General features: G+C 34.8%; 1 protein-coding gene across 3 annotated transcripts in view; it reads left to right on the top strand.

Moving 5' to 3' along the window:
• LMNTD1 (lamin tail domain containing 1) overlaps positions 1 to 13,010 on the top strand; it is a 300,013-nt gene extending 287,003 nt beyond the window's left edge. For all 3 annotated transcript variants that reach the window (XM_081060662.1, XM_081060660.1, XM_081060661.1), the window contains one exon: positions 10,621 to 13,010. The gene's annotated coding sequence lies outside the window, so the exon portion shown is untranslated. The remainder of the gene's footprint in view (positions 1 to 10,620) is intronic.
• The last annotated feature ends 3,132 nt before the right edge of the window (positions 13,011 to 16,142 follow it).

Here is a 16,142-nt window from a genome sequence, read left to right as displayed (position 1 = left end):
AAAAAACACCCATGTACTAATAATTTGGGATTAATGTTAACATCTATATATTGCATCGCATGTTCACCACCCAGAGTCAGCTCTCCTTCCATCACCATATATTTGACCCCCTTTACCCTCTTCTTCCATCCTCCCTTCCCCCTTGGTAACCAGCAAACTATTGTCTATGTCTATGAGTTTTTATTTCTTTATTTGTTTGTCTTGTTTGTTTGTTGCCTTCAGTTTTATATCCCACATGTGAGTGAAATCATATGGTTCTTGACTTTCTCTGTCTACTTATTTCGCTTAGCATGATCTCAAGATCCATCCACGTTGTCACGAATGCAGTATTTCATATTTTCTTATGGTAGAGTAGTGTTCCATTGTGTGTATGTACCACATCTTCTTTATCCAATCAGCTATAGAGGTCCACAACTTATTATTCAGACAATTTACACTGCGATGTGCTAAACAGCATCCTGATTCAGTTGATTCAGAAACTTATTCATGGCTAAAAAATAACTGTGTTAACCAGAAACACATTGCGTTTTTGTTAATCTTTCTTACAGATCACATTTTCACACCTAGCTTCTAGATATTGTTTCTTTGTAATCAAATACTGACAAATTTAACTTGATGATTCTTCCTCTGAGCTTGCAGAAGAAAAGAAAGGGTTAGGTATTACTGAAGAGCTTTTCCTGTATTTGTTTTTTTCCAGAGAAGCTCATTGTTGTCTGTACCTAGGGTATTACTTTGCTTTCTTATCTTTTAACAGGAGTAAAAGAACATCTCTTTTCTGGGGTAGAAGTAATTTGTAATTGGGATCATTTGATTGAGCATTATTTTAGTTTGATATACTAGTTTGCTATATGGAAATTATATTTAAACAAAGTGACTTTCAATCCCTGCTTAAGTGTCACCTTATTTATCACCAGGGTGGAGTTGGCTAAAATGGCAGCCTAAGTAGCATCTGCTTCTGTCCACACACGATCTCAGGCATCCCTGCTGATGCAGCCCAGCTACTTCATCATTATGGCATCTGTAAGTGTAGAAAGTAGAAAGCATTTGAGTAATTTTACACGTTGATAAAAATTATTTTGTAACCTGATTTTTTCAAAAATATATCTGCCAGATATATATCTTTTATCTCAAAGTTTTGGATAATTATGTCTTGAAATATGTTTCCTTTAAAATAATTCATTGAAAACTTGGACTTAATAATCAAAGAATACTTTTCAAGTGATTTTTGAAGTACTTGGTTCAAGTTATCATTAAACAATGTCCTTAAACCTAAGATTTTTTTCTTCAAATTAAAGAAAATCCTTTTGTTGATAGTTGATTACAAGATTCGTTTTAATGTGAAAATTAGTGCTTGAAATAGTGAACTAAATTTCTACTGACTCCCCATCCCCCCTCTTTTTGGGGGTTTTTGCTAGGACCAAAAAAGAATCAGGCCATCTAAGTTACAAAAGCAATCGGTAGTCAACTCAACCTTGAAAAGTAACAATATTGAAAATTTTCTTTGTCTGCAGAAAGATAGTAAGACTGAAATAATTTGCAGATGACATCTCTAAGGGCCATCAGAACATGGATTGTTCTCATATATCCTGTAGCCATTAATTTTCTGTTAAATATTTATGTTGCTTTTGGAGACAGTTTTTGTCTTCCCTATTGTATGATAAACTTTCTAAGAATGGCAAACAAGGAAATACCATATGTTTAGTTTTTGCCCTAGATTCTCATCCTGTTCTTGTTGATAAGTAAGAGTGATTGAAATCTAGAGTCACTTCAAATATTCAAAAACAAAATTCTGCAACTATGCCAATACATTCTAATTCCTATGAGCAAAAGGTTATTTATAGTATAACATAAATTATTCTGGTTAAAGAGACTGCAGATGCTCTATAGTTGTGTGTCTTTTAAAAGGCAATGAAAGGGAAGATTAGGAACTTTGGCTGCTGCTATTCAGTTGATAAATGTCCTTCTATCATTTAACCAGTCACTTCTTACATTGCCTCATCTTTTTTTATAATGATATTAGCATCTAAGTAATTGAGGACAATTTCAATAGCTTTCTGTATTGTAAGAGGTTGTATTTAAACTCTTCCCCAAAGAGCTGCTAACAAGGGGATTTTTTAGTCAAGGATTCCTTTTGGTCAGTATCCTTCTGTAGTTGACATCCTTTGCTGCCCTCGTCCATAACTAATCAATTTTATGTTTTCTTGCTCTTTTTTTTTTTTTTTTGACTAGGCTTCCAGTTTATTCCTTGGTTTAGGAATAAAGCTTCAGCTACCTGATTCTTACCTTGTTAGTATTCTAGACTCTGCTGACACCGATGACTTAATTTTACTACTCCACACAGCCTACTGGCCTTTCATGGTCCCTCCACTCATGTCTTGTGTACCAACCTTTCAGTTTTTCTCAGATAGCTCAGCTATCTAATTTCTGTCAACTTGTGTCTTTCTAGAGTTTTCTGTAATCATCACCATCTACTTTTCTGAAGGTCTCCTACTTTTTCACAAGTTCACTCTCTATTTCTATAGCATCATTATCTTTTAGCTTCCAGCTTTCTAAAACTGGGATGGCCACAACCTTCCTATTCTTTAGAGAAGCTTTCTTCTTAGGCACTTCTTATTAAGACATTGGAACTGTAAAGGGATTTATTCCAACCATCTCATTTTAGAGCAAAAGAAACTGAAATCTGTAGAGACAAGTTACCAAAATTCACCTAGTAACCAACTACAGAGCCACAACAAAACCCAAGGTCCTTCAACTGCAAAGAACTGGAGAATCCAGCCTTCGTGCCTACTGATATTTTTCTGCTCCCAGAGACCTTATATCTATACTGGGACCCATTTCCTCCAGTTGGAATGGCCCTGATCAAGGTGTAGTTGAAATGCAAAGGATGAGATCTGAAATCTGCCATAGACATTAGCAACCAACACTTCTACAATTCAATTATCTTCACTTTCTGTGACCAAAAGGGAATTGTATTAAATACTTAGTCTGGATATGAGTTGGAAAGGGGACACTTTATTATATACAAAAAGAAGGATTATTTTGTTGTTGTTGGTTTTGGTTGGAAGAAAATGTTTGGAATCCTCTCATTAAATATTGAATAACATAATTTTGGTGAAGGTTTTTAGCCTTGGTTGGTCTTCCTCAGTTATTATTTTACTTAATTACCATGGTCGCAAATTTGTTCATTGATCCCCTCTGTGGGAGATTCCTTGGTAGGTTTGATTTTTTTTTTTTAACCCACCCTATTTTGAAAAGTTCTAGGCATCTTAAGATACCTTACTTTTGTCTTCTAAGAGCTTTCACCCCCATCTGGTGGTATCTTTAGGATTAATCATCAATGTGCCTTCAAAATATTACTGAAGCCATTACTGAGAACAAAATTTTACTTCATCTATCAGGGAATGACTTCTATATTGCAGTCAGCTCTGAGTCTGGTATATCTGTTCATGGAAAATTGTTCAGGACCAAGTCATTGTTCAGTTCTCATTGGTATTTATGATCATTTGTTGGCAACTTGTAATGCTTTACACTTGTATAGCATATTACGGTTTTTGCATTATCTTGTTTGAGCCTATGTGATAGGTAAGGCCGATATTATCTCCATTTTATGATTGAGGACACGTTAGCTCAGAGATATTCAGTGACTACCTAAAGTCACTTAAATAGTAAATGGCAGAGTTAAGACTAGAGTCCTAGCCTAAACCCAGTGCTCTTCCACACAACTCTGCCATCAAGCATTGGAATTTGCTTGTCTTTGTCTTTATTACTCCCCTCCCAACTAGTCTGAAAGGAAAAATACCATACATTTAGAAATGGGGCTAGAAAAAGAGATTTTCATTCACACACACACACACACACACACACACACACACAAAGTTGGCTACCATGGGAATCTTAAGACTGCTCCATATAGTCAAAAAGATTCAAGTCCTAATTGCTAAAATTACTAATTTAATAGAGTTCCAATTATTGGTACAAACAACAAATCAAAGTTCAGTCTCTGGGGTCTTTGACCACTAATCACATTTCTATGCTACAACTGATTAAAACCATGCAGTTGTACTTGAAGTTACATCTCACCTATCCTCTCTTTGCTCAGTACTTTGTAAAGAATGAGTGGGAGTTCTTTTGTGTGACTAATGTACAATGTAGTTGATGCCCCAGAATGCTGCAGAAACAGAACTTTCCACAAATTAGAGAATTCTGGAAAGGCCAAGTAATTTCCCTTTGTGTCTGCTACCTTCCATATCAACTCCCAGGCTTGCTAGGAGACACTGAGGAATCTATGATAGAGAATAAAGAGGGAAGAAGGAGCAGGCGCAGAAGTGGGACTTGTGACATATCAACACCACTGTTCTCAATAGTATGCAATTGCTTAGGACTTGGGAAGAAAGCACTTAAGTTGCAAACACAGGATATTAAATTCATAATCAGAAAAAGTTATTATACCTAGGAGTCATCCCTGTATATTACATTAGGACTCCTAATAAAATGGTGGTGATGGAATCCTTCCATGAACTGAGCTATGTTTATACATATCTTACTGTTCTCAGTGATCCAATCTGGACAATCCATATACAGAGTGTCCTTCTAGCTCTCCAAGGACCCTTCCCTGGGATCCTGATAAGAACTTCCATAACAATCACTCCTTCTGGGGCCATTTTTTTTTTGAGTGATGAGTCAGTATTTAATAGCCCAGAAAGGGGGACTAGTATTTAATACTCTTTAATGTGAAACCTTGCTAAAGATGGTCTGAAAGTCTTTGGGTTAAGTTTCTTGTATCAGCATTCTCTATCTATACTTTCTTATATGTTCCTTCAATCTACGTACCAATATCTTTTTGCTCTCGGCCCCAAAGTGATGTTTCCAAAATTCTTCAGTCAGTTGACATTGCGTGAATGTTTTTTTCTCACAACCTCATTCCTTCAATGTTTGTCAGCAACCCTGTTCTCTGACTTCCCACACTCACCCTTATGTGTCACACTTAGGTTGTATGGAAGAAGTAAAAAGACCTACAGTCTAGACTTCCCACCCTCCTGGGTCAGAGGTACTCCATTGTTTAAATAAAACTAAATGCCTGTACAATGTCTATAGCTCCATTTCCATAGAGGAGGTATAGAACTAAAATATTTCAGACTGTGAGACCTCCTGCTAAACACTCCTAGAGAAGAATCAAGCCAACTGCACACAGAAAAATGGAGGTTTCTTTTCTTTTTACATTTTTATGTGTGTTACTTGGCATATTTTAAATCTGGGGAACATCTTAGATATTCAGAAGAAAAGATAATTAGATATTACTCTATTACCACCAAGAAGGAAATGAAGGACAGAACTAGGAAGAAATACAAAATCTAAACAGACTAATAATCACATTAGCAATGAAATTGAAGCAGTAATCAAAAAACTCCAAACAAAAGTTCAGGACCAGACAGCTTCAAAAGTGAATTCTACCAAACATTCAAAGAAGAATTAATACCTATCCTTCTTAAAATATTTCAAAAAGATTAAAGAGGAAGGAATGTTTCCAAACTCATTCTATGAAGCTAGCATTACCCTGATTCCCAAATCAGAAAAAAGACATTACAAAAAAAGAAAATTACAGGTCAATATTCTTGATAAAAGAAAATTACAGGTCAATATTCTTGATAAACATAAACATATTCTTGATAGATGAAAAAATGCTCAACCAAATATTAGCAAACCAGATTCATTAAAAGGATTATACACCATGACCAAGTCAGATTCATTCCAGGGATGCAAGGATGGTTCAATATCCATAAATCAATTGATGTAATACATTACATTAACAAAATAAAGGAGGAAGTAAAATTATCATTATATGCAGATGATATGATACTATATATAGAGAACCCTAAAGACTCCCCCAAGAAACTATTAGAACTGATAGATGAATTTAGTAAAGTAGCAGGATATAAAATTAATATTCGGAAATCAGTTGCATTTGTATATACCAATGATAAAATAGCAGAAGGAGAAATTAAAAAAACAATTCCATTTACAATTGCTCCAAAGACTATAAAATATCTGGGAATAAATCTAACCAAAGATGTAAAAGATCTGTACTCAGAAAATTATACAACACTGAAGAAAGAAATGAAAGAAGACATAAATAGATGGAAACACATTCCATGTTCATGGATAGGAAGAATTAATATAGTTAAAATGTCCATACTGCCTAAGGCAATATACATATTCAACGCAATTCCTATCAAACTACCAACGACATTTTTCACAGAAATAGAACATATAATCCTAAAATTTATATGGGACCATAAAAGACCCCGGATAGCCTCAGCAATCTTGAGAAATAAGAACAAAGTGGGAGGTATAACGATACCTGATTTCAAACTATACTACAAGGCTACAGTAATCAAAACAGCATGGTACTGGCATAAAAATAGACACATAGATCAATGGAACAGAATAGAGAGTCCAGACGTAAATCCATGCCTATATGCCCATCTAATCTACGACAATGGAAGCAAGAATGTACGATGGGGTAAAGACAGTCTGTTCAATAAGTGGTGTTGGGAAACCTGGACAAACACATGCAAGAAAATGAAGCTGGACCACCTCCTTACACCATATACAAAAACAAATTCAAAATGGCTTAAAGACTTAAATGTAAGAAACCATAAAACCATAAAATATCTAGAAGAAAATATAGGAAGAAACTTCATGGACATTACCCGGAGTAAGATTTTCACTGATATATCCCCTTGCGCGAGCGAAGTAAGAGAAAAAATAAACATGTGGGATTACATCAAACTAAAAAGTTTTTCACAGCAAAGGAAACCATCAATAAAACAAAAAGGGATCCTACTGTATGGGAAAAGATATTTGCCAATGATATATCTGATAAGGGATTAATATCACAAATCTATAAAAAACTTACTCAACTCAACTCCAAAAAAACAAACAACCCAATTCAAAAATGGGCAGAGGACTTGAGGAGACATTTTTCTAAAAAGGACATACAGAAGGCAAGAAGACATATGAAGAAATGCTCAACCTCACTAACCATCAGAGAAATGCAAATAAAAACCACAATGAGATACCACCTCACTCCAGTCAAAATGGCTATCATCAATAAATCAACAAACAACAAATGCTGGCATGGATGTGGAGAAAAGGGAACGCTAGTGCACTGTTGGTGGGATTGCAGATTAGTGCAGCCACTATGGAAAACAGTATGGAGATATCTCAGGAATCTGAAAATGGAACTACCCTATGATCCAGTAATTCCACTCCTAGGCATCTACCCAGAGAAATCCAAAACTCCAATTCAAAAATCTGTATGCACTCCTATGTTTATTGCAGCACTTTACACAATAGCCAAGATATGGAAACAACCGAAATGCCCATCGGTAGATGACTGGATTAAGAAGCTGTGGTACATTTATACAATGGAGTATTACGCAGCCATAAAGAAGAAAGAAATCTTATCATTTGCAGCAACATGGATGGATCTAGAGAACATTATGTTAAGTGAAATAAGTCAGAAAGAGAAAGACAAGTACCATATGATCTCACTTATATATGGAATCTAAAGAAAAGACTATGTGAATGAACTAATCAGAAACAGTTTTGGGGACACAAAGAAAAAACCGAGAGTTGTTAGATGGGTGTGTGGGGGGGTTGGGGATAAGGGGAAAGGTGAAGGGATTTGGAAGCAGCTGGTAACCACAAGATGGCCTCAGGGTTTTTTTTGAAAATTAATTTGGGGAAGGTATTCAATAATGTTGTAAAGATTTTGTTGGGTATCCGATGGACATGCGTCCTATTTGGGAGACCACCTCAGGGATACTGTGGATACCTGATCATGGCATTGTACACCAGAAGCTAAACATTAATGAATGCCAACTATAATTTTATATATATAATGTGATGGTTCAGTGTGAGGTCGGAGGGATAGTGGATGGGGGGAGGGGGGTTCACAGTGTGAGGGATATAAATGATGAACGTCTAAGTATTACCTTGTCTTGTACACCTGAAACTAATAAATAAATAAAAAATAAATAAAATTTAAAAAAAAAACAAAAAACAAAAAACAAAATAAAGCATGAAAACCATATGATCATCTTAATAGGTGCAGAAAAACCATTTGATAAAATTCAATATCTTTTTATAATCATAAACTCTCAACAAAGTGTGTATAGAAGGAACATATTTCACATAATAAAGGCTATATGTGACAAAACCATAGCTAATATACCCAATGATGAAAAACTGAAAGCTTGTCCTCTAATATTGGGATCAAGTCAGGGATGCCCACTCTCATCACTTCTATTCAGCATAGTATTGGAAGTCCTAGCCATAACAATCTGACAAGAAAAAGAAACAAAATCCATTAAAATCAGAAAGAAGTAAAACTCTCATTATTTGCAGAAGACATGATACTATATAAAGAAAGCTCTAAATATTCCACCAAAAAACTATTAAAACAAATAAATTCAGTACAATTGCAAGATACAGAATCAATATTCAGAAATCTGTTGTGTTTTTATACACCAATAATGAACAATCAGAAGGATAAATTAAGAAAACAATCTCATTTAAAATTACAGCAAAAAGAATAAAAAACCTAGGAATAAATTTAACCAAAGATGTGGAAGACCTGTACTCTGAAGACTATAAGACATAGAAGAGAGAAGTTGAAGACAATACAAAAAAAAAAAAAAAAAAAAAGAAGGAGATACCTTGCTGGATTGGAAGGCTTAATATTGTTAAAATGTCTTTACTACCTAAAGCCATATACAGATTCAATTCAATCCTATTGAAATAACAATGGCATTTTTCTCAAAACTAAAACAGTATCCTACAATTTATATGGAACCACAGAAAACCCCAACTAGCCAAAGAAATCTTGAGAAAGAACAAAGTGGGAGCTATCACACGTCCTGATAATTATACTACAAATCTACAATAATCAAAACAGCATGATGCTGGCATAAAAACTGATATATGGATTAATGGAATGGAACAGAGAGCCCAGAAATAAATCCTCACTTATATGGTCAATCTATGACAAAAGAGGCAAGGATATACAATGGTGTAATAACAGTATCTTTAGTAAGTGGTATTGGGAAAATGGACAGATACATGCATAAAAAGAAAAAGAAAAAGAAATTGGATCACTTTCTTACACCATATACAAAAGTAAATTCAAAATGAGTTAAAAATTTAAAAATAAGACCTGAAACCATAAAAGTCCTAGAAGAAAAATGTCAAAGAAACTCTTTGACATTGCTTTTAGCAGTATCTTTTTAAATATGTCTCCTCAGGCAAGGGCAACAAAAGAAAAAGTAAACAGATGGGACTACATCAAGCTAAAAAGTTTTTTCACAGTGAAGGAAACAATCAACAATGTGAAAATACAACCTATTCAATGGAAGAAGCTATTCACCAATGACAGATCTGATAAGAGGTTAATATCCAAAATAATATAAGGAGCTCATACAACTTAACACCAAAAACAAAAAAATTTGATTAAAAAATGAGCAGAGGATCTGAATAGACATTTCTCCAAGAGGACATACAGATGTCCAATAGACATATGAAACAATGCTCACCATCACTAACCATCAGGGAAATGCACATTAAAACCATAATGTGATATTACCTCACACCTGTCAGAACAGTTATTATCAAAAATACAATAATGGCAAATATTGGCAAGAATCTAGAGAAAAGGGAACCCTTGTACACCATTGGTGGAGCTGTAAATTAATGTAGTCACTATGGAAAACAGTATGGGAATTCCTCAAAAAAATTTAAAAAAGAGCTGCTATACAAATCCAGTAGAAAGCAACCTAGATGTCCATCAATGGATGAATGGATAAAGAATATGTGATATAGATATAGATATTATATATATACAATACATATCTAATATATAGTAATATACACACACACACAAAATAGAATACAATTCAGCAATAAAGAATGAAATCTTGGCATTTGCAACAACATGGATGGACCTAGAAAGAATTCAGCTAAATGAAATAAGTCAGAGAAAGAAAAATACCGTATGATTTCACTTATATGTGGAATTTAAAAACAAAACAAATAAATAAACCAAACAGAAACAAACCGATAGATATAGAGAACAACCTGATGGAGGATAGGGGGATGGGAATAAACAAAAAAAAGAAGGAAATGAAGGGTGTAAACATTTAGAAATGGTTGCCTCAATCATTTTGATCTTCATATTTAAGAGTGGAAGTAAAAAATATCCATGACCAGCTAATGAAATAGTCAAGCTGCTTAGGAATCATAGAACCGAGCACATCATAAATCACCATGAAAACTGTAACTTAAACAAGTGCACATGTTACAGAGTTGAGTTAGAAGGATTTTAAAAAATGAATAATCCTTTCACCTTGGCAAAAGTTGAGGTATCAGAGAAATAATTGCTGCCCCCTCCTGTTATTGTCCTTCATCTGTGAGTATGCTCAAGATCTATTTCCATGTCTTAATTTAAGATTAGTGTGACCGAAAGACTCTGAACATCTCTACTTCATATTTCTATAATGACACAATTTCACCAGATTAGTGGATTGTATTATATTTCACCATACATTTTATTTTTTTGTTCAGGACAGTAATATCCAAGTCCAGAGAACATAAGGATGCCTGACATGTCACAGCCTTCATTACACAGGAGAAGAAGCCAGCAGCAAGCAAGAAAATGGTTTCTTTTAGAAAAGATAATTCTTCAGGACTTTAACCATTTCTTGAAGAAGGAAATAGAGTTTGTGGACAAGTTGAAACATTTGTTTTTTAGGCTGTTAAGAAGAAAAACATTGGTCAAAAGCAAAACATCAAGAGCTTCATTTTATGCATATGAATTTCATTTATCACTAATTTTAGTCTTTTATACCCTACCCAACTATTAGGTCTACAACTTCTGTCATTGCTGCAGATGCATTTTCCAAAAGTGCCTGTTTCGGGAATTCTGAATCTTGTGGTCTGTCTGATTTTCTACCTTTGGGATCTGTCTCTTTAAGCATGGATTGGTTTAGCTTCCTAATTACTGGCAATAATAAGTGAAGTTTCTATGGAGTAACTTCTTGGGAGTTTTTAAATTTAACTAAAACAGTTTTATCTTAAAGCTTGTGATACTAGGTACAAAATCCCATGGATAGGAAATGCCAAAGGGCCAGGAATGTTTCCATTAAATAATCTGATGGAGCTACGTTTTTTAAAAAGCCATTCTTCTTATTCTTTAGCTATCTTATTCTATACCTATGAAGAATATAGAAGTTTAGAAAATAATGAAATATCCTCATTTTAAATGTTGACTCTCTGTGGTCAGAAAGTATGATTGCTTCAGTTTCTGAAAACAAATCCTGTCCATACCTGTAGTCCTGCTTAATTTAATCTAATTTGAGTTGGTATATGTGTATTTATATAGCATGTGCAGGGAGATAGGGCATATACGGACTTGAAATGTGAGCAGGAGTGAGAAAAGTGAGAATTTTCCCCAATATGTATTTTAAAAAATAAAGAAAAGCAAAATAACCCAAAAATCTATCAGTGGTGACCACTGAGTTTTGTTTTATTATATCCAAACACCAAGAGCTAAAAATATTTTACTTCTAAAAAGTCATTTGCCAAAGGACTCAAACATACTTGTATATGTTTGTTCACAGCATCATTATTCATTATAGCCAAAAGATGGAAATAACACAAGTGTCCATCAACAGATGAATGGATTTTTTTAATGTGGTATATCCATATAATATTATTCATCCATAAAAAATGAAACTCTAATATATGCTACAACACAGATAAACTTGAAAACATTGCACTAAGTGAAATAAACCAGACACAAAAGGACAAATATCCTGATTCCATTTATCCGAGGTACCCAGAGTAAGCAAATCATAGAAATGGAAAGTATAATAGAGCTTACCAGGGGAAAGAGGAATAGGGAGTTATTGTTTAATGGGTACAGAATCTTTGTTCAGGATGATGAAAAGTTTCCGGATATAGCTAGTGATGATGGTTGTATAATATTATGAATATATTTAATGCCACTGAATTGTACACTTAAAAATAGTTTATGGTAAAAAAAGTACCTCGGTAACATCTGATTAGTATTTCCAAGATGAAAAAAAGTCATATACCAGTCTGAGAAAACATAAATTGCTTGACAAAATAATTTGTCATATACTTTTTTGGTTTTATATAAAAATGATTCACATTAACCCCTGAGTATTGATACAGCATAAATATTTTCTAGTCAGCAGGCCACACTGATAACAGCATTTCCCCTTCTTTGGGCGCCTAGGAGTAGACTTGCGCATTTTCAGAAAACTGTCAATAACAGCTTCTGCCATTTTGAACTGATAAGTATGATCTTTGAATCACATGTTGGCTAACTTGTATAGACTGTTCTTTTTCATAGTTCCTATAGAAACTGTAGTCATGGTGTTGTGAGGAGATTACAAGGGCATCTGAGAGTGTAGAGTAAAAGTTAGTTTATTCTAGGGTTTATAATTTCTTCCAGCTGTCTCCATTTGTGATTATCGTGTTCCAATTGGGAGTATAAATACAACCGAAAGGGCTCTGATAACTATAATCTATAAACAATCTCACTCATGAGAGACTTTGTTCCCAACCTCTTTCCTGCAAAGATCTGTAATAGAAACACTTGAAGAAGTGGCGTGTATGCTTCAGGTGTTTCCAATTATTTCCCTCATGAGCACAGGTTTCGTAAATCCAAAATGTGTTTTAGCTCAAGTAGTGTTCCTTATATTTGAAGATAGTGTAGTTTCAGGAGAATTTCATCTACATATGTATGAGTCATTGACACTTCATCAGTAACATAATATGTCCTCTGAGCTCTTCTCTGTGATCATTTCTTCTATGGGTGGTCGAAAATATGGTATATCTAAGTATTGCTTACTTTTATGAAGTGCAATTTTGGAAATTGTATAATCTTTTGACCTTGCAAGAGAAAGAAATAAATGATCAGTGCTGGGATTTGTAGTAAATTCCTTGTCAGTTACGTCACAACAGACTGTTCTAGCACAATGCCTCCCCTATCTTCTTGCTCAAGGATTGTCTGTCTCTCTCTAGAATGTCATAGCTGGGGAAAGATAGACACATCTCCTGGTATAAATCATTAACTACCTAAATGTCAATACTATTTACACAAGCTATTCAGGGATTATAAAGAAAGAATGTGGGTTTGGAGAATTTTGTTTCCCTAAGTTTCTGTGGATGAAAGTGATACGAATGACCCTTTGAGCTTCGGCAGCCTGAGACAGCAGTAAGCTTTACCTTATTTCCCAGAAATTTGACACTTCATTATTATTGCCCTCTGCAAGTTAGAGACAGAACTGTGTTTATAATTACCTTACAGGAATTGTAAGGATTATTTCATAAAGCATTCACGTAATGAGCTTGTTAAATAATATTCACTGTTTAGGGAAACAAATTCATCTCCAGGTAGATGAATTAGATGAATTACTATCAAAAAGAAATCCAAAACTTTACCTACTGCTGAATACTCCCCAAAATAGGTAAACATGTTAACCCTTACCCCTGCACATTCTCTCTCTCTCTCTCTCTCTCTCTCTCTCTCTCTCTCTCTCTCTCTCTCTCTCCCTCTCCCTACTTCTCTCCGTCCCTCTCTCCCTCCCTCCTTCCCTCCTTCTCTCTCTCTGTCTTCATGATTTTGGCAGAAACTAATGAAAGATATTGTGAAAGGATAAACATTGTTCTGATAATGAAGTGTTTTTGGTTAATTGCCAGTGAGCTTTGAAGAGGAATCCAAATTTTCGGATCAGCATCAGGACAAGAGTTCTTTTAAGGGGATAGATAAACTCCTACTACTTTTGGCAATTTATCCCAAGTCTAAAGAGAGGAGGCATTAGAATCTAACCATCTGAGTGAGTTTAAAATGTGTGGAAACAATATCACTTTGTGCATAAGATAAGTGGTTGCCACTCAATTATGTTTATGAAAATAATGACTTGAAATATATGTTTGTAGATAGATATATTCATAATATATTCTTATTATTTGGAATACTTTATGGGAAAAGCCAGATACACATAAAAATTTTGTTTTATTTTTAGAGGAGTTTTACTTTCCTAATGTTTTACTTTGCTTAGACTAAAGACAGTTTCAGTATGTTGAATGCCATAACATGACCAGCCTGTTGTTTATATTCTACCATAGCATGAGAATATGTAAAACTTTTGGAAATGTTTGAAAGCCGTATCATCTGTTCTAAAAGGGTTGTGTATGGTCCTGAGAAAGAGGGTAAAAGGTTCTCTTAAGAGAGGTCAACATAATTGCTAGGTAGCCAAAGTTTGCCTTAATAGTAGTAGATTGCAAAGGTGAGTAATAGTAATACTCTTCACTGCCTTCTACTTGCACCACATGTCATATTTTATATTAGTCAACTAATACTTAATTTGAGTTTGGGTCTAAAAGGAAGAACATAGTAACCATGAGCAGAAAGACCATAGGAACTATTTTTCAAGTCAGGGAACTACAAGGGGCTCAGGGATGGGTGTGGGGTGAAGACATCCACTCCCAAGACAGCTCATGCACATGGCAGGAAAATGGGTGCTGGCTACATGTTCATGTCTGCATTGGCCTCTCCATAGCAGCTTGGGCAGAGCAAGTGGTTAAGAAATAGGAAGTGGGAGCTACTAGTTTCCTACAATCTGGATACAAAAACTGACAAGTGTCACTCTGCCATATTCTATTCATCAAGCAGTTAGTTATAGCATCTAGATTCAAGGGGAAGAACATTTTTTGAGAACAGTTTCCCACTTCTCAAAAAATTTTGTGGCCTTGTTTTAAAACCACCACTATGTGTAAATCACCAAGAAAATATAGATTGCTCTTCAACTTGATCTTGCCTTTTTAATCTCAGCTGGGAATGTCTGTCCCAATCTTGGAAAATAAAGTATATCCCCAAGTTCAATTTGTGGACTTGTCGAATCCCGATATTTCAAAGACTCACAACAAAACAGACAAGAAACTGTGACCTCCTTACCTTTAATGGGTGTATTGTGAGTTTAATTGAAGCAAAGGAAATCTGTTTGAAGTATAGCCATCAAGTAATAATTGGCTTTAGAGATTATAAATTACCTTAATTTCTTCCACCACCTTTCTAGGGCCTCTCAACATCTTTCTTCCTTAAATCTCTAAAATCTGTGGATTGGCTGCAAATATATCTTGAAGGGCTTATAGTTGTCATTTAGTTTGTATTTTGCAAGCTTATTTTTTTCCCTGCCGTGTGTTCCCAATTACCAAATAATTTTGTGTGTCTATTATACGCCAAGCACTGGAATTTTAAAAATCATGCTTTGTGCCTTTCTGGGTGGGAGTCCTAGACCAGCGGGAAACACACTTGTAGCAAAATAATCAAAGAAATACTATGATAAAGCTAAATGCAAAGTCCTGTGGGTCCTTCAGAGAATGAAGAATTCCAGATAGGTATCAGGGAGCTGATTTTAAGAGAAAGGTTAAGATGCTTCTGGCAAAAGGAGAACAGAAAGGATAATCAGCACATATAGAAAGTAAATGGAAGGCATGGGTGGTGTTGAGAAATGGTCATTTATGTTGGTGGGTTTAGAATATGGAACAAAAGAAGGAACAAGGAGATGAGACTAGAAAGGTGAATGAGGCCAAATCATGAGCTTTGTGTTCTGGGGCCAAGTGTTTGAACTTGCTCCCATACCTTGAAGGAAGAGAGTAATTCCAGATTCTCCTTTGGAATCTGGCAGTACATTAATTAGATAAAGAGAGATGGAGATAGAATTTGTTCTACTGTAATGTGGATATTTTTCTAAGAAACCTTCACTTTTCCAAACTGGCTTTTTATAAGACTTGCTTAAACTAAACAAAACTTCAATGAGAAAAGAAACATGGAACAGAGCACTTTTAGCTACACATATATAGTTATAAAACCTAAAAACCATTGAGCAAATATGGTATTTGATTACATATAGTTTTGGCATCCACATAAAAGTTTGTCTTTGATATTAGCATGGGCCTCTTAAAATTCTTCTTACCTTCATTATCTACTGTTAAAACAAAGTGTACAAATACTCAACGAAGGCAGGCAAGGTTTATGTGATAGGTGTCTCCAC

Source organism: Rhinolophus hipposideros (genome assembly GCF_964194185.1).
Source record: "Rhinolophus hipposideros genome assembly, chromosome: 9".
NCBI lineage: Eukaryota > Metazoa > Chordata > Mammalia > Chiroptera > Rhinolophidae > Rhinolophus > Rhinolophus hipposideros.
The sequence above is the reverse complement of the archived record's forward strand: the minus strand, read 5'-3'. Positions and strand labels throughout refer to the sequence as shown.